At 45.5% G+C, this 17,943-nt stretch overlaps 1 protein-coding gene across 2 annotated transcripts in view; it reads left to right on the top strand.

Annotated features, from left to right (window-relative positions):
• Positions 1-580: 580 nt before the first annotated feature.
• Positions 581-17,943, top strand: part of fmn2b (formin 2b) — a 583,001-nt gene continuing 565,638 nt past the window's right edge. For both annotated transcript variants that reach the window (XM_085980275.1, XM_085980276.1), the window contains exon 1: positions 581-669. The gene's annotated coding sequence lies outside the window, so the exon portion shown is untranslated. The remainder of the gene's footprint in view (positions 670-17,943) is intronic.

A 17,943-nucleotide genomic window follows, 5' to 3' on the forward strand; every position in this document is an offset into this window, starting at 1 on the left:
CCACTCCCGTTTTCGTAAAATTGTATTAGTTTTAGTTGATAGTTTATTTATGTTGAGCAAAATGTGTGGTGGATACTAATATGTACAGGGGAGTATAATATTCTTGGCTTTGTGAAATCCAAAATGTCTGTTTAAGAAATGTGAAAGTTGTGATCAAGTAAAGCAATACTCTGAAGCTACCCAAACAACTTTAAATGTTATCCTCACAGGTGATTGCTGTCTATTCCAAGTCTAATTTGTCAGAAGGGCTATTGCTTTCATCGTATGTGTCTTTTGGGTAAGGCTAAATTTGCTGTAGCACATTACTTGCTAACAATTGTTTTTTAAATCAAAATGTGACTGTTTTATCAAAATTGCAACTACAAATTGAGGTTTTATACATCATAAAGTAACCTTTCCCTTTATACTTGTTTTGAGTGCCCTTTCCATCTCCAAAGACGATCCCTTTAGCCAGGGGTGTGACTGTGTGTGTCTTTCTTTAATTGTACTAATGCTCCAATAAATGGGTTCCAGGTGAGATTAGTTGAAGTACTTAATTAACAAATGAGAAACCTCATTTCATGAGGCCTAAAGGTTCAGTGTCATTTAGTGTTTTAACCTTGGAGGTAAGAGTGGTGAATATCAACAGTAGACAACTGATGCTGAACCTACTAACCATAACAGCAGAAGGTGAATGAATGAATGAAAGACTTTGCCCTGTGAACTGTACTCATTTCAATACACCACATACAAGTTACACAATTGTGGATTTTCTTTAAGTGAAACACTTGTAGGGTAAAGCTCTTATGAATTTTCTTCCTGACTGCCTGGGATAATCTAACTCCAGGACTTTAATTTATGAAACAATTGTAACTGCTCTGATGCAGTGTCTTTCTTGCTATCCATCTGGTGCTGTGGGACAAAGCAACAAGTAGTTCTGCAATGGGCAGAACTCAAATTCCACGTGTGTGTGTGTGGCATTTGATTCACCAGTAGGAATATTTCTTTCTTGTGCTCAATATAGTCAATGCAATTGCCTAAGCTGACAACTTACATTTGTCTAGTACTGTTTTAATATACTGTGGTGTGATTCATGGGAGGGAGAGGAGAAATGGGAAATGGAGGGAATATTGACTAAAGGCAAGGTTGTGGAGAATATTTTGAGACTGAGATGAAGTAAAGTGGTGGAGTTTAGGAAGAAAACTGCAGGGAGGGGGTGGATGGTTGAAGGCTCTGCCATGGATGGTGGGGCCAATATTGAAGGGTGACCTGCGATGTGGGGCTGAAATGGGAGTGGGACTAATTGGATAGTTCTTTCAAAAAAAGCTGGCACAGGTACAATGGGTTGAATGGCCCCCTTCTGTGCTCTACGATTCTATAAGAAGAATGCAGCCAGGCTTTGGTGGTCTCTGTAAAAGAGTTTGAGGATATTGTTATCAAACTCTACACTGGGTGATGGGGAGCGACTGGAAGTGGGTGAGGATAGGGTTAATAGGCGGCAGGACTTGGGACAGTTTAGGATGCAGGTAGTGAGGTTTTGGATGAGTCAGTTTAGGTAGAGTGGAGCTTGGGATCTACATAGGTGAGCAATGGCGAGGTTTACCCTGGAGGTAGTAATGTGGATGTGTTTCAAAGTGGGAGATAAAGTATTGATAGAGGAGGTGGAAATGGACTGTGATGGATAGGATGTGGATTTTGAAAGCTCAAACAGAACATTCCAATGTTCAGCCTGAGTGAGTAGCTGGGGAGTTGAAATTTGACTTGGGTGCCAATTTCTGACAAGTTTATATCGGATGGCTTTGTTCTTTCCAATGATAAACTTGAACGTTCTGGCTTATCTACAGCCAGGTCTTGGACAAGCAGTGAGGTTGAGGGTGAGCTATTTAAGGGTGGCGGGGGAGGTGGGAGGACAATGCTTGCAGACAAGGAGCAGTTTACAATGTTACTATATGTTGAGCTGAGGAGGGATAGTTGAGTGGTCTGTGTAAAGTCTGTGGGTTGTGCAGTTAATTACGACAGACTTCAGGAGTAACATACAACAGGACTTTACTATTCGAAGGTCAGGGCGAATCTGCCCTATAAATCATGCCACAGCACTTATATACCGGTGTGGTCACCGTCGGTATTACCGTATACAGAAGCCAAACAAGTAGTGCCACACCTAAAATAGTTCTCTTAAAGGTGAACGGTTACATACAATAGTCTCTTAAAGGTAGATGGTTACATACACTACAATCCTCCCTTTTTAGCTTACAACATACTATTTCTCATTAACATACATATATTCAACTTCAGGTAAACAATTTACAGATATAGTCTCTGTGGGAAACAGTTCACAGGTTCAGTCTCTGTGGGAACAGTGTATAGATTCAGTCTCTAGTCTTGACTCGGTCCGAACAACATCGCTGTGGTGTAGCCGGTTCACATTGCTAGCGTGACTCCTCCACTAGTCTTCCCCTTGACGTAACAGCTTGAACTCCCGTCCTGCTGAACCAGCAATGCTGACTTTTACAAACAGCTGTATTGCCTTGGTAATTTTCCTTACTTTCAAACTGATTTATCTCCCTTTGTAGGGCCCACGTGCATGATCTGGTAGGAGTGATAATGATTTTGATGGTTATCATCTTCTGCTTCTTTTTCTTTTCTGCTTCTTGGAGACTCTCGGGGCTCCCTTATCAGCTGCCAGCTGTAGCGCCACCATCTCTCTATGTTCCTTAGACTTTAAGTGCTTCATCCTGATTTCTGCACTTTGGGAGTTTTCATCACAAGCTGGGCAGACCAGATCCTCGTAATATTCAGTGTCACTCAACAGGTCATGGTAATATTCGGTGTCGTCCTGAGCTAGTCTAGCGAGAGGGCCTGCTACTTCTTCCGTACCCAACTGGACGTTAGCCGACTGTTGTTCCCTCCCTAGACATCTTTCCTGAAGAGACTTCATGCGTTCATATTCATCCCGCTCTTCCTGGGTTTCCTGCAAATCCTTCACTAATGACCTCGTTTGTGATTTCAACACTTCCCCTTCCATCGGGGATTGATTGATCGGGCTATTCAATCCTTCTACTGGAGCAGCTGTTTCAACATTCTGTTGTTCACATAGACGTGATTCAGCGTACTTTTGGCATCCCAGTAAAATCTGTGTTGCAACCTCAGCTATTTCCATAACTTTTGAGAGCTCCGAACTCCTTCCCTTTGAAGATTGAAGCTCGTGTTCAGATTGTTCCCATTGTAGAGTCTTGTCCTTCAGCATATGAAGGAGTTGGCTGACCGTTAACTCTTCCACGGGAACACTGTGGGTCAGAGTCTTCTCCATTTCATCCACCTTTTCCTCCAATGCTTTCACCTTTTCCTCTTGTACTTTGGCTTCCAGCGCTTGGAGAAGTTGCACCTTGATGCTCTCTAGCTCATGTTCAGAGGCCATTCTTACAGTCTCTGTGTTTCTTACAGTTCCCTTTTCTTCCACTGAACGGATTCCCAGTTGAATCTGTTCTTCAAGTTGTTGAATCTCGGTCATTGCCGCCCCATATTTGTCTTGGGTTTCCTTTAATATTTTTGAGTTCTTGTACATCTTGTCTTTCGGGTTCTGCCATGTCTTTCACCTCTAATTTCTCATTTATGGATGGAACTTCTACCGATGAGTCTGTCTTGGCCTTGAGCTCATCAAGAATTTCCTGCAGCCTTTGGACTTCTTGCTCATGTTCAACCTTCAGTTGCTCATATGCTTCCACTGAAACTAGCTTTTCGGAGGTTGCCGAGTTAACCCCTTCCAGAATTGTAGCTTGGGCCTGTTCATACTGTTCTTTCAACTTCTCACACTCTGCTTGTAACGAGTCGTAGAGAAGAACTGGAATAAAATCCTGGCTTCCTGAAGATTCCTCTTCATTTGCTTCTTTCTGCAAATATTCTAACTCCTGAACAGCATAAGGGAGATGTGATCGGTAATTGGTCACGATGGCTCTATGGTCGCTCTCTGCTTGAGCTAGCTGCTTCTGTTGTCTTTCCAGATTCTCCCATTCGGTGTCATAGAACTTTTTCATTGTTTTCATCTCTTGTACGAGACGGTAACTCAATTGTTCTAATTGTTGTTGTAATTTGAAATAAGTTTGAGTCCGAGCTCGGTGTTCTTCCGTCATGGATATGTCCGTAACTTGAACAGGCTCAGAATTTTCTGTCGAACTAGGTTGTCGTTGTTCGGTGGAGTTCTGTTCTGAAACTTTGTTCTTCTCTGGAGCATAAGCCTTTATGCATGCCTTCGTTTTTCCAACCTTCGTCGGCAAGTCCATTTCAGCCTTGTCTTTCATATTTGGGTTGGTCTTATCGTCATCCGTTTCAGAATCTGAGCTGATTGTCTGCACCGAGTCCTCACTCGTTATGGCTTTTAGATAGTGCCATTCCATGTCTATTTTCTTGATCCACTCCCGTCCTAGAAGTGGTGGTCCTCCCTCATGTACGTATAAGTTCATTCTTGGGTGTTCTTTACCCCTATCTCTCACTTTGACTCTTATCTTTCCCATGGGGTATACTTTATGCCCCGTGTATGTCTGCAATACGAACTTGGTATCTCTTAAGGGTATATGTGAGAATAGCCGGTGGTAATCCCTTCGATTTATGACTGATAGAGCTGATCCAGTATCCAACTCCATTTTCACTTGGATTCCAGTTATTTTTAGCATGACCCAGATAGTTTGTAGGTCAGCTTCCTTACTCACATTGTGAATTCTCAGACTACCCAGCTCCTGGCCGTTTGGGTCTGAGTCTGAATTCTGTTCGTCTGAACTCTTCTCAGCCACCTTGTGTACCTTGTTGTACTTTTCCTGTGATGGCTTCCTTTGGTTGTTGGTCCTTTGGTTGTTGGTCTTCTTCCCTGACCGGCATACCTTAGCTATGTGACCCAGTTTGCCACATTTCCTACATTCCTGGTTCTTAAACCAGCATTGGTTCTGGTCGTGTTGTCTTCCCACAACGATAGCATTTTGTTGTTGTCGAGGTAATTTGATCCACACTTAGTGCGGCTGTCTTTAGCTGCATTTCCGCAGTTCCCTTCACTGCGGCTTCGTGCGATGCTGCAATAAGGACAGCCCTGTCAAGTGTAAGGTCGTTCTCTTCGAGTAGTCGCTTTTGCGTTCCTTCCTTTGCCAACCCGCACACGAACTTGTCTCGCAATGCCTCTGTCAGATTCCCTCCAAACTGGCAGTATTTCGCTAGTCTACGCAGTTCGACCAAGTATTCTGCGTTGCTTTCGTCTTTCCGTTGCGTTCTCGCATAGAATTTGAATCGTTCCGCCAACATCAACGGTGTAGGGTTCAAGTGGTCCTTCAGGACAGCCACAATATCATCGAAAGTCTGATCCGCCGGTTTAGCTGGTGCTAGTAGATGCTTCAAGAGCCCGTATGTCTTTGCGCCCATCGAGTTCAGCAAGGTTATAGCTTTGTCATCTTCTATTTTATTGGCCTCAATAGATCTCAATGCATTCCACGTACGTGGCCCAGTCTTCTACCTCGGAATTAAAATCGTTGATGTTACCACGCTTAGGCATCTTCCTCTCTTTGGGAACAACACAAGTATTTCTTTAAATTATTATTTCTTTTTTTTTCTAAGATGGCGGTTTTCCCGCGAAAATGGCGGTTTCCCGCTCTTATCTTCTCTCCCCGCCCACTTCAATGGCGGTTTCCCGCTTCTGTCTTCTTCCCCGCCTAATGGCGGCTTCCCGCGTTTCTTCCCTGGCGGGAGGGGTACACTTTCCCCACGGGCGACGGCCGCTGGCTTTCAGGTTCACAGCCTGCGTGTCGGCTTCAAGGCTTTCCCTTTTTTTAAATTTTATGGCAGGGCGACCGGCTCTGGGTACCCCGTTGACGGAGGACAGGTTCAGCCGCTGGACTGGCTCTCGCACAGTTCCCCTTGCTCGGCTCTGCCTCTCTCCCGCTCGCTCGGCTCTACCGGCGCTGGTTACACCCCATTGACGGAGGACAGTTCAGCCGCTGGACTGGCTCTCGCGCAGTCTCTCTTGGTCGGCTCTGCCTCTCCCGCTCGCTCGGACCCCAATCGCGCCTCCCAGCCCTCTCGCAGTCTGGTGCTTCTCTCCCCGGCTGCGGCTGAGTTTCTCTCTTCCCGCGCCTACGCTCCCGGTCGCAGCGCTTCGTGGCTTCGGTCACCGCCCGGCTTTTCCCGCCGGTCGCGGTCTCTCACGACGCCGTTGGACCCGACTTTTTGTCCGGCTCCTTTTCCCCCTCGACAGTGGTCGAGTGCCCAGCCCTTATCCTCCAGCTATTCTTTTCACTTTCCCTTACTCACAGTCACCGTGGCAGAAGGGACAGTCAGTGCCTGTTGCTGATGGAAGTTTTTGTCGCTAAAGTCTTCCTCCTTTCTATTGCTGCAGCCTTGAGTTTTCTCCCAGCCGAATGACGAGGGCGGTTGCCTCTTTTCGACGCTCTTTCGTTGCTTGAAAATATTGTTGCCGCAGGGTACGATCGGACTCGTCGCCACTGTAAAGTCTGTGGGTTGTGCAGTTAATTACGACACAGACTTCAGGAGTAACATACAACAGGACTTTACTATTCGAAGGTCAGGGCGAATCTGCCCTATAAATCATGCCACAGCACTTATATACCGGTGTGGTCACCGTCGGTATTACCGTATACAGAAGCCAAACAAGTAGTGCCACACCTAAAATAGTTCTCTTAAAGGTGAACGGTTACATACAATAGTCTCTTAAAGGTAGACGGTTACATACACTACAGTCTGGCTGTGTTCGGAAGGGTTATAAGAATTGGTGTGGGTCTTGCAGAGGACAGGAGGGGCAGCTGAGAGATGTAGCAGAACCGACAATGTTTGGGGCAGTGAAGGATGGGTCAAAGGAGCAGAGCAGCCAAAGAGCCTCCGTTTTACTGATGCTGAAATCCATGAGTTCCCCTCACTGCTTTAGTAGTGAGGATGGAGAGGGCAGATTAGAGGGTTGACGGAGGCTGTTTTTTGTGAAGAGGCGTTTTGGATTGTCCTTGGTCTCTAGATTTCTCCTGAACAGTGGTGAAGGGGTTATTCTTCGTGAAGTGGATAAGCAGGTCAGCGATGCAGCGTATGTGCTCAACCCAGCCGATGTTATGCCCATTGGTTTTTAATTTCACAAATTCAATGGGTTTCTGTGCCAATTTAAGTTTTAAAGGACATTTAATTTTGATGCCAAATTGTTGTTTTGGCATGATCTGACACTGCCATCATTTTGTTGTTTTTTCTGCATATTAGTGTGTAACATTAATGTTAACTCTTCACATATTTGCATGTGATCAAAAGGTTTGTGCACAAAAGTATGGCAACCTTGTTCCCAACGTAATTAATATGTAAAAATATGCATCTGGACCATTGCTCACTTTTGTACTCTTGTTAATTATGAATGGCCCCAAGTTTCAGAGTGGAGACTTTGTGCAGCACAATATTGGAAGAGGTTGACCTATGAATGGGTCTAATTGCTGTGTCACTGATCTCTTGCCATCTGTAATGTAATGCAGAATGAAACGGAGAATGCCTTTCGTGGGGAGAGGTGCTTTTGCCCTAGAATAAACTGCTGTGAGTGCTGCTGTATAAATATTTGCCAGTTTTAAAAAAAAAACACTAGTCAACACAAAATTAGAGGGCTAGCATTTGTCAAAAGGATAAGTTATGAGCCAAGTATCTTTGAACCCTATAAGAAGGATTCAAGGATAAACCTTTCAAATTGTTAGTGATCGTGGATGTTTCTCAACTTGTCGTAGATGAGTTATATAAATAAGAATGGGATTGGAGATTCTAAGCGTGTAGATATAGATGACCAAATATTTTATTGATTTTTATAATCGTCCCTTGTGCTGCTGGGATCTCAGCAATGTATTTTGTGGAATGTATGGATGGTTAGGATTTAATAATGTAGCTTGCAATGTTAAATATTCACAGGTTTTAGCTTGATTACCTTCCAAGAAACACACATTTTTGGAACATTTTCTTGTAAGTTTTACCTACAATTATTTAGTTCTGAATAAGTTAGAATATCTGATATAAATTGTATATCCTGTGATTGGGGGAAAAGGTGAGCTGAATAGCTAAAGTACTTGTTTGTTGAATTGTAACCTGCACCTCTGCCTTTTGTCTGTTAGCAATTTATGTTTGATTCTGAAGAATTAGCCTGTTCATGTACTGAAAAACTGCTGGGGAATATTTGAAGCAATTCTGAAGTAAAATGGTTGTATTGTAAATAGCTGGACGCTAGGGGTCACCACAACTATGCTTTGTACAACTGCTTAACGTCTAAGCTGTCAAGCATGTTGGGATGCCTTTGTTTGGGAAGTGCATTTTGAATCTTAGGATCACTATGCATTGCACTGTAAATGTTGGTCTTTGCAATTATCCTCAAAGTGAAACAGTAATGTTGCATTCATGCATCAAGGGATATGGCAATCTGGCAGGAAAGTGGAGTTGAGGTTGAAGATCAGCCATGATCTTATTGAATGGCGAAGCAGGAGTAGGCCGTACGGCCCCTCGCGCCTACTCTGCCATTCTTATGAAATTTCTTCCAATTTGAAGTTTAAAAGATGTGATATGAAGGAAGTGCAGCGATTTATTACTGTGGGTGAATCAATTAGTTAACAAAGCTTCACATTTTAAGCTTGTGTCCAATTAGCCTGTGTTCTGTTGCAGAGTGACACAAAAAAAAGTGTGCGTGCACTTTTGGGAAGTTTTTTTACTGCCCAAGGTTGATTTTTAAACAATCTACATGGGCTATCCTGCTCGCTCTTCACTTTTTGTGAACTTGAATTATTTCCCAAAGTGAACTTGAATTATTTTCCAATATATAAAACAAAGCTCTGGCGTGTTGTAGATTTGATTTTATATCAAGTCCGCGTGGATGGAAAGTCTCATTCTCTCAAAGTTAGAACAGTCCTAATGTGTAATAAGTTTTAGCTGCAGCAATTCCACAGTACAGACCTCCCCCACAACTACAAATATCCATATAGCCTTGAAGGAAGATTAGATGTGGGGGAAATGTACCCTGATGCAGTAGGGGATGTTTCGCTTGGTTTTGGGTTGAAGGCACATTATTGGGCAGAACAGGGAGGAGATCTTGGGCGGCTCTAGGTTTGGGGGTGGGGGGGTGGTGAATGGCTGATAGCCGGCAGGTGGAAGTTAAATGTCAGGCTGCACGAGGCCACCACGAGGGGGGGGCGGTGGTGCTGGGAAGATCTTGCTATCGGGGCCGGGGGTGGAGGGGAGGGGAGGCCAAACTTTTCTTGTGGGGTCCGAGGGACCATTCCTGCTCTCGCTCTCGCCACCACCCCCCCCCGGCCCCACAAGGCAAAGTGTTTGTTTAATTTTTTTTTTTTTAAACTTGCCTTTTCTGGCCCCAGTTCTTCTTCCCACTGACTTCACCTGGCAGTAAAGTCACAACAGCTTCCCCGCTCAGGCCACTGGTTAAAATAGCAGTCCGGCCTGATGACATCATCGGCGCCCAATCTGCATATTTAAAAGAATGACTCTGCGGGTTTCCGATGGTTGTCCTTAACGCCTGCTCGAAGAGCAGGTTAAAATGGAAGGTTGCGGGAAGGCTGTTGGACGATGGTGACCAAGACTTTGAGGTGATTTTAATTGGCAACCTGTACCCAAAATAGAATGTTCTATGTCCTAGTGCTGAAAGTTTGTAAAATCTTCTGGACACTAGAAGAAATATTTAGTTTCTCAGCCTTCTCTAATCAGCTCAACAACAACTTGCATTTATATAGCGCCTTTTAATGTAGCAAAACATCCCAAGACACTTCACAGGACCGTTATCAAACCGAATTTGGCACCAAGCCAAATAGTGATATTGGGGCCTATGACCAAAAGCTTGGTCGAAGAGGTAGGCTTAAAGGTTCATCTTAAAGGAGGGGATTCTAGAGCTTAGGGCCGAGGCAGCTGAAGGCACAGCCACCAATGGTGGAGCGATGATAATTGGGGATGTGCAAGAGGCCAGAATTGGAGAAGCGCAGAGATCTCTGAAGGTTGTAGGGCTGAAGGAGATTAGAGATGGGGAAGGGGGTGAGGCCACGGAGGGATTTTAAATTTGAGGCATTGCTGGACCGGGAGCCAATGTAGGTCAGCGAGCACAGGGGTGATGAGTGAACGGGTGCGAGTTAGGATACGGCAGCACAGTTTTGGACGCGCTCCAGTTTATGGAGGGTACAAGATGGGAGGCCGGCCAGGAGAGCTTTGGAATAGCTTCCAAGTCTAGAGGTAACCAAGGCATGGATGAGGGTTTCAGCAGCAGATGAGCTGAAGCAGGGGCGGAGACTCGAACCTAATCACCCTCTGGTCTCCGTTCATGCTTATTTTCACGTTGCCTGTATTTTCACTGCTAGCTGTTACTACCGGCCAACGTTCTTCATGGGAGGCATTTGGGATTAGTTTCCATCTTTGTTTCGTGGTATTTATCTAAAGTTGTAGGGGGAAATATTTGGTTGGTCAGCACCCTGGGGGTGATGGGCGAACGGGACTTGGTGCAAATCCCCGAGCGCCCCTGCAAAATTCAGCAGGAGGTTAGCGGCGGCAGTAGCTGGTAGCACCCCACGACGCTGTGCTGCCGGCAATGACGTCATTGCCATGCGTAGCGCCCCGGCCGCAAACTTCACTTGCGTTCCCTGACCTATCGCCAACGATATGTCCGACAAGGTCAGAGGGCGTTTTTGCAGTGGCGGTATTTAAAGGGACAGGTGTCGGGCAACCATTTTTATTTTGGCCGACTACCAGCACCTGCCCCCTTTCCCTTTTGCTTTTCGGAGTGCCGGCTGCGATCGCTCAGCCCGGCACTCCTCTTGTGTGCCGGGCTGTCTTAACGGCTCCCCGGTGGTCTAGCAGGGCCCTGGTGTGCACAACGCTAGGCCCGTTCCCTTTAATCAGGGGAGGGAGGCCTGCAATGACACGACGCTACTGCACGTAGCGCTGCGATCCTCAGTAGTAGCGCCCCAAGGTGGAGTGCTTCCAGTAGCGCTCCACCTCCTGCTTGAGGCGCTACTATTGAATTTCCGGCGGAGGGGCGCTAACATTAGCGCCCTGGTGACGTTAGCGACCCAAAAGAGGCACCACCCAATTTCTCCCCCATGATATCTTTAATTCTACATAAAAACTTATGTTTTTAAAAGAAAAACTTGCCCAAAACTGCATTTGGCGCAATCCATTTCCAGGGTTTCTTTAGCATTCTTCCCGTCAGCCTCAATATCGTGCCTTCGTGCAATGTTGGCAATTGCAACCATTGTCCAATAAATCAAATTGTCTTATTTTGATTAGTGTGTGCAGTCAAGCTATTTTGCAATTGCTGCCAATATGTTTGATCACAGAAGTTTAAAAAAACCACCAATTAATGAAGCACGACATTGCAAGCTTTCTTCTAAATCACGCATATAAATGAGAGTTGCAGCTATGAAGTAATGGAAAACGTTTGCCGGGGGGGGGGGGAAGTCAAATCTTTGCTTTAATTTTGATCCTCGGTGATTTGAGTGCGTTCTTGCCGACAAATTTGAAGCTTTGGGGGACGATATTAACCCTACAGAAACCAGGCGGGTGGGCAGTTGGAATCACCCAGGTTAGCTAGCCATCCTGAAGCTGCTGGGAGCGCCGATTGTCAGTTATACAGCACAGAAAGAGGCCCTTCAACCCATCATGTCCGCGCCGGCCATCAAGCCCTATCTATTCTAATCCCATTTTCCAGCACTTGGTCCGTAGCCTTTATGCTATGGCGTTTCAAGTGCTCATCCAAATGCTTCTTGAATGTTATGAGGGTTCCTGCCTCTACCACCCTTTCAGGCAGTGAGTTCCAGATTCCAACCACCCTCTGGGTGAAAAAGTTTTTCCTCAAATCCCCTCTAAACCTCCTGCCCCTTACCTTGAAACTATGCCCCCTGGTTATTGACCCCTCCACTAAGGGGAAATGTTCCTTTCTATCTACCCTATCTATGCCCCTCATAATTTTGTGCACCTCAATCAGGTTCCCCCCTCAGCCTTCTCTGCTCCAAGGAAAACAACCCCAGCCTGTCCAGTCTCTCTTCATAGCTGAAGTGCTCCAGCCCAGGTAACATCCTGGTGAATCTCCTCTGCACCCTCTCCAATGCAATCACACCCCTCCTATAGTGTGGCGACCAGAACTGCACACAGTATTCCAGCTGTGGCCTAACTAGCATTTTGTACAGCTCCATCATAACCTCCCTGCTCTTGCCTTCATTAGCCGAGGCATAGAATACAAGTATCCCATATGCCTTTTTAACCACCTTTATCTACCTGACCTGCTGCCTTCAGGGATCTATGTACATGCACACCAAGGTCCCTCTGATCCTCTGTCCTTCCTAGGATCCTACCATTCATTGTGTATTCTCTTGCCTTGTTAGTCCTCCCAAAATGCATCACCTCTCACGTTTCCGGGTTAAATTCCATTTGCCACTGTTCTGCCCATCTAACCAACTCGTCTATATCATCCTGTAGCCTAAGGCTTCCCTCCCCTATTTACCACTCCACCAATTTTCGCGTCATCTGCGAACTTACTGATCATACCTCCTAAATTCATATCTAAATCATTAATGTACACAAACAGCAAAGGACCCAGCACCGATCCCTGCGATACCCCACTGGACACAGGCTTCCAGTCACAAAAACAACCTTCGACCATCACCCTCTGCCTCCTGCCACTAAGCCAATTTTGGATCCAATGTGCCAAATTGCCCTGGATCCCAAGGACTCTTGCGTTCTTAACCAGTCTCCCATGCGGGACTTTGTCAAGCCTTACTGAAGTCCATGTAGACTACATCCACTGCATTACCCTCATCCACACACCTAGTCAGCCCCTTGCAAAATTCAATCAAATTGGTCAAATATGATCTCCCCCTGACAAAGCCATGCTGACTATCCTTGATTAATCCTTGCCTCTCCAAGTGGAGACTAATTCTGTCCCTCAGAATTTTTTCCAATTTCCCTACTACTGATGTTTGGCTCACTGGCCTGTAATTCCCTGGTTTATCCCTACTACCCTTCTTGAATAATGGTACTACATTGACTGTCCTCCAGTCCTCTGGCACCTCCCCTGTGGCCAGAGAGGTTCTGAAAATTTGTGTCAGAGCCCCTGCAATCGCCTCCCTTGCCTCACACAGCAGCCTGGGATACATCTTGTCTGGGCCTGGGGATTTATCCACTTTTAAGCCCACTAAAACTGTTAGTACCTCCTCCCTCTCAATACTAATTTGTTCAAGTACATCACAGTCCCCCCTGCCTGATTTCTATGCCTACATCGTCCTTCTCCATAGTGAACACAGATACAAAATATTCATTTAAAACCTCACCTACATCCTCCGGCTCTACACACAGATTGCCACTTTGTTCCCTGATGGGCCCTACTCTTTCCCTGGTTATCCTCTTGCCCTTAATATACTTATAAAACACCTTGGGATTTTCCTTTATTTTGCCCGCCAGTGTTTTTTCATGCCCTCTCTTCGCTCTCCTAATTTCTTTTTTAAGCACCCCCCTGCACTTTCTATACTCCTCTAGGGCTTCCATGGTTTTTAGTCCTTCGTATCTGCCAAAAAGCCTCCCTTTTTTCCTAACCCATTCTTGTATATCCCTTGACATCCAGGGTTCCCTGGGCTTGTTCCCGTAAACGTCAAGGGTGGGACTATGTTAACGTTGTACTCTCTCATTCCTTTCTGAAAGACTCCCATTGCTCCGATGTGGATTTTCCTACAAGTAGCTGATCCCAGTCCATTTTGGCCAGATCCTGCCTTATCATATTAAAATCAGCCTTCCCCCCCCCCCCCCCCCCCAATTTAGAACCTTTATTTCCAGTCCATCTTTGTCCTTTTCCATGACTACCTTAAATCTCACCGAATTATGGTCACTGTCACCAAAATGCTCTCCTACTGACACTTCTATCACTTGCCCGGCTACATTCCCTAGGATTAGGTCCAGTACGGCCCCCTCTCTTGTAGGGCTTTCTACATGCTGGCTCAAAAAGCTCTCGTGGATGCACTTTAAGAATTCCACACCCTCTAAGCCTTTCACACTCTGACTATCCCAGTTAATATTGGGGAAGTTGAAATCCCCTTCTGTTACCTATTATTTCTACACTTTTCTGAGATTTGCTGACATATCTGTTCCTCTATCTTCCCCCTGAAAGTTTGGGGGCCTATAGTACACTCCCAGCAAAGTGCTTGCCCCCTTTTTTGTTTTTAAGTTCTACCCATATGGCCTCATTAGAGGAACCTGCTAAGATATCATCCCTCCTTACAGCAGTAATTGACTCCTTGATTAATATTGCGACACCTCCTTTTTTGCTCCTCCCTCTGTCTCACCTGAAGATTCTGTACCCTGGAATATTGAGCTGCCAATCCTGCCCCTCCCTCAACCATGTCTCTGTGATAGCAGCAATATCATACTCCCATGTGTTCATCAACACCTTCAATTCATCTGCCTTACTTGCAAGACTCCTTGCATTAAAATAAATGCCATCCATTCCATACTCCCTTGTGCCGTTACATATTTGCTCTGCCTTCCAGGCTGACTTGTTTTTTTCCCCTCTATTTGGCTGTGCATCACCCTCTACTATAGCTCCACTCTGTATCCCATCTCCCTGCCAAGTTAGTTTAAACCCCCCACAACAGTACTAGCAAACCTCCCCGCAAAGATGTTGGTCCTGTTCCAGTTCAGGTGCAACCTGTCTGACTTGTACAGGTCCCACCTTCCTCAGAAGCAGACCCAGTGACCCAGGAAATTAAAGCCCTCCCTCCTGCACCAACTCTTTAGCCACACATTCATCTGCTCTATCCTCCTATTCCTATACTCACTAGCACATGGCACCAGGAGCAATCCAGAGATTACAACCTTTTTGAAGTTCTGCTTTTTATCTGCTACCGAGCTCCCTAAATTCTTGTTGCAGGACCTCATCCCTCTTTCTACCTATGTTGGTACCAATGTGGACCACAACCTCTGCCTGTTCACCCTCCCCCTTCAGAATGCCCTGCAGCCGTTCAGTGACATCCTTGACCCTGGCACCAGGGAGGCAACATACCATCCTGGAGTCATGTCTGCGACCACGAAACATCTATCTGTTCCCCTTACGATAGAATCCCCCATCACTATTGCTCTCCCACTCTTTTTTTTTCTCCCTCCCCTCCTGTGCAGCTGAGCCACTCATAGTGCCAGGGACTTGGCTCTTGCTGCATTCCCCTGAGAAACCATCTCCCCCAGCAGTATCCATAGAAACATAGAAGAGAGGAGCAGGAGTAGGCCCTTCGAGCCTGCTCCGCCATTCAATGAGATCATGGCTGATCATCCAAATTCAGTACCCTGTCCCTGCCTTCTCCCCATATCCCTTGATCCCTTTAGCCTCAAGAAATATATCCAACTCTTTCTTTGAATATATTTAATGAACTGGCCTCCACCGCCCTCTGTGGCAGAGAATTCCACAGGTTCACCACTCTCTGGGTGAAGAAATTCCTCCTCATTTCAGTCCTAAATGGCTTACCCCTTATCCTTAGACTATGACCCCTGGTTCTGGACTCCCTGGCCATCAGAAACATCCTTTCTGCATCTAGTCTGTGCAGACCTGACACGGTTTTGATGAGATCCCCTCTCAATCTTCTAAACTCCAGTGAGTATAAGCCCAATCGACACAATCTCTCCTCGTACGTCATTTCTGCCATCCCAGGTATCAGCCTGGTGAATCTTCGCTGCACTCCCTCCATGGCAAGAACGTCCTTCCTCAAGTAAGGTGACCAAAACTGCACACAATACTCAAGGTGTGGTCTCACCAAGGCCCTGTACAACTGCAGCAAGACATCCTTGTTCTTGTACTCGAACCCTCTTGCTACGAAGGCCAACCTACCATTTGCCTTCATAACCGCCTGCTGCACCTGCATGCTTACCTTCAGCGACTGGTGCACAAGAACACCCAGGTCTCTTTGCACTTCACCTTCTCCCAATCTATTGCCATTCAAATAATAATCTGCCTTCCTGTTTTTGCCACCAAAGTGGATAACCTCACATTTATCCACATTATAGTGCATTTGCCATGTTTCTGCCCAATCACCCAACCTGTCCAAATCGTACTGGAGTTTCACGACATCCTCCTCACAGCTTACCCTCCCACCCAGCTTTGTGTCATCTGCAAATTTGGAGATATTACATCCAATTCCCTCGTCCAGATCATTAATATATATTGTGAACAGCTGGGGTCCTAAGAACGATCCTTGCGGTACCCCACTAGTCACTGCCTGCCACTCGGAAAATGACCCATTTATTCCAACTCTTTGCTTTCTGTCCGCCAACCAGTTCTCTATCCAAGTCAATACCTTACCCCCAATCCCATGTGCCTTAATTTTGCATGCTAATCTCTTATGTGGGACCTTATCAAAAGCCTTCCGAAAGTCCAAATACACCACATCCACTGGTTCTCCCTTATCTATTCTACCAGTTACATCCTCAAAAAATTCCAGTAGATTAGTCAAGCATGATTTGCCTTTTGTAAATCCATGTTGACTTTGTCCGATCCTGTCACTGCTTTCCAAGTGCTCTGCTATTACATCTTTTATAATAGACTCTAGCATTTTCCCCAATACCGATGTCAGGCTTACCGGTCTATAATTCCCTGCTTTTTCTCTACCACCTTTTTTAAATAGTGGGGTAACATTAGCTACCCTCCAATCCATGGGTGCTGTTCCAGAGTCTATCGAGTTCTGGAAGATGACCAACAATGCATCTACTATCTCTAGGGCCACTTCCTTAAGTACCCTGGGATGTAGACCATCAGGCCCTGGGGATTTATCGGCCTTCAGTCCCATCAATTTTCCTAACACCATTTCCCTACAAATAGTGATTTCTTTCAGTTCCTCTCCCTCATTAGACCCTATGTTCCCTGGCATCTCTGGGAGGTTATTTGTGTCCTCCTTTGTGAAGACAGAACCAAAGTATGTATTTAGTTGGCCTGCCATTTCCTAGTTTCCCATTATAAATTCCCCTGATTCTGACTGTAAGGGACCTACGCTTGACTTCACCAATCTTTTTCTCTTCACATATATCTATAAAAGCTTTTGCAGTCAGTTTTTATGTTCCCTGCTAGCTTACTCTCATTCTATTTTCCCTTTCTTAATTAATCCCTTTGTCCTCCTTTGACTCTTAAACTGCTCCCAATCCTCAGGATTATTGCTTTTTCTGGCCAATTTAATGTCCTCTCCTTGGATCTTATGCTATCCCTAATTTCCCTTGTTAGCCACGGTTGAGTCACCTTTTTTGTTTTATTTTTATGCCGAACTGGGATGAACAAATTCTGTAGCTCATCCATTCGGTCTTTGAATGTTTGCCATTGCCTATCCACCGTCAACCCTTTGAGTGCCATTCCCCAATCAATCCTACCCAACTCGCGCCTCAGACCATCGTAGTTTCCTTTATTTAAATTGAGGACCCTTGTCTCTGAGTCAACTACTTCATTCTCCATCTTAATGAAGAATTCGATCATATTATGATCGCTCCGACCCAAGGGGCCTCGTACAACAAGATTGCTAATTAATCCTTTCTCGTTACATAATACCCAGTCTAAGATGGCCTGATCTCTGGTTGGTTCCTCGACATATTGGTCCAGGAAACCATCCCGTAAACACTCCAGGATTTCCTCCTCCACAGTATTGTTACTAATTTGGTTGGCCCAATCTATATGTAGATTAAAGTCACCCATGATGACTGCAGTGCCCTTATTGCACGCTTCTTTAATTTCCCTTTTAATGCCATCCCCAACCTCCGCCTTACTGTTTGGAGGTCTATATACCACTCCCACTAATGTTTTTTTCCCCTTAGTATTTCTCAATTCTACCCATACATATTCCACATCATCAGAGCTAATATCCTTCATTACCAATTGTATTAATCCATTCTTTAACCAGTAGTGCTGCCCCACCTCCCTTTCCTTTTTGCCTATCTTTCCTGAATATCGAATACCCC

Source organism: Somniosus microcephalus, chromosome 3 (assembly GCF_052327205.1).
Source record: "Somniosus microcephalus isolate GS21.2 chromosome 3, FLI_Smic_1.0, whole genome shotgun sequence".
Taxonomy (NCBI): domain Eukaryota; kingdom Metazoa; phylum Chordata; class Chondrichthyes; order Squaliformes; family Somniosidae; genus Somniosus; species Somniosus microcephalus.